The following is a 1,139-nucleotide window of genomic DNA, read 5'->3' as shown; positions in this document are numbered from 1 at the left end:
GTATGTGCATATTGAAGCTTGATTGATATCTTGAAAAGGAACTTTTGTGCTTGGAAATCTGATTTTGGAAGCCTTGAGACATCGAAAGTTGAGAAAAAAGTGAAATTTGAAGTGTTTCGGGTGGAACGAAAATCGGCCAAGGTATGGTTTCGGTTTCCTGTATCTAAAATGTAATGTAGTTGTGAAAACGTAGGCTAGTGACCCTAGGATAGAATTTTGAAATGTTGATGTAGTTATTGAATGAATTGGATTGAGTTGAATATATGAATAATGGTGGTATGTGATGAGCGGATAATTTGTACGCTTTTTGGCATTGTTTTTAGTGTGTTTTTAGTATGATCTAGTTAGTTTTTAGTATATTTTTATTAGTTTTTAGTTAAAATTCACTTTTCTGGAATTTACTATGAGTTTGTGTGTTTTTCTGTGATTTCAGGTATTTTCTGGCTGAAATTGAGGGACCTGAGCAAAAATCTGATTCAGAGACTAAAAAGGACTGCAGATGCTGTTGGATTCTGACCTCCCTGCATTCGAAGTGGATTTTCTGGAGCTACAGAAGCCCAATTGGCGCGCTCTCAACGGCGTTGGAAAGTAGACATCCTGGACTTTCCAGCAATATATGATAATCCATACTTTGCCCAAGATTTGATGGCCCAAACCGGCGTTCAAAGTCACCCTCAGGATTTCCAGCGTTAAACGCCGGAACTGGCACAATGATGGGAGTTAAACGCCCAAATTGGCACCAAAGCTAGCGTTTAACTCCAAGAAGAGTCTCTACTCAAAAATGCTTCAATGCTCAGCCCAAGCACACACCAAGTGGGCCCGGAAGTGGATTCTTATGTCATTTACTCATCTCTGTAAACCCTAGGCTACTAGTTTTCTATATATAAGACCTTTTACTATTGTATTTTAATCTTCTGATCTTTGGAATCTTTTGATCTTTAGATCTTTTGATCACAGGGAGGCTGGCCTCACGGCCATGCCTAGACCTTGTTCTTATGTATTTTCAACGGTGGAGTTTCTACACACCATAGATTAAGGTGTGGAGCTCTGCTGTACCTCGAGTATTAATGCAATTACTATTGTTCTTCTATTCAATTCCGCTTGTTCTTGTTCTAAGATATCACTTGTTCTTCAACTTG

This window comes from Arachis duranensis, chromosome 7 (assembly GCF_000817695.3).
Source record: "Arachis duranensis cultivar V14167 chromosome 7, aradu.V14167.gnm2.J7QH, whole genome shotgun sequence".
Classification (NCBI taxonomy): domain Eukaryota; kingdom Viridiplantae; phylum Streptophyta; class Magnoliopsida; order Fabales; family Fabaceae; genus Arachis; species Arachis duranensis.
The sequence above is the reverse complement of the archived record's forward strand: the minus strand, read 5'-3'. Positions refer to the sequence as shown.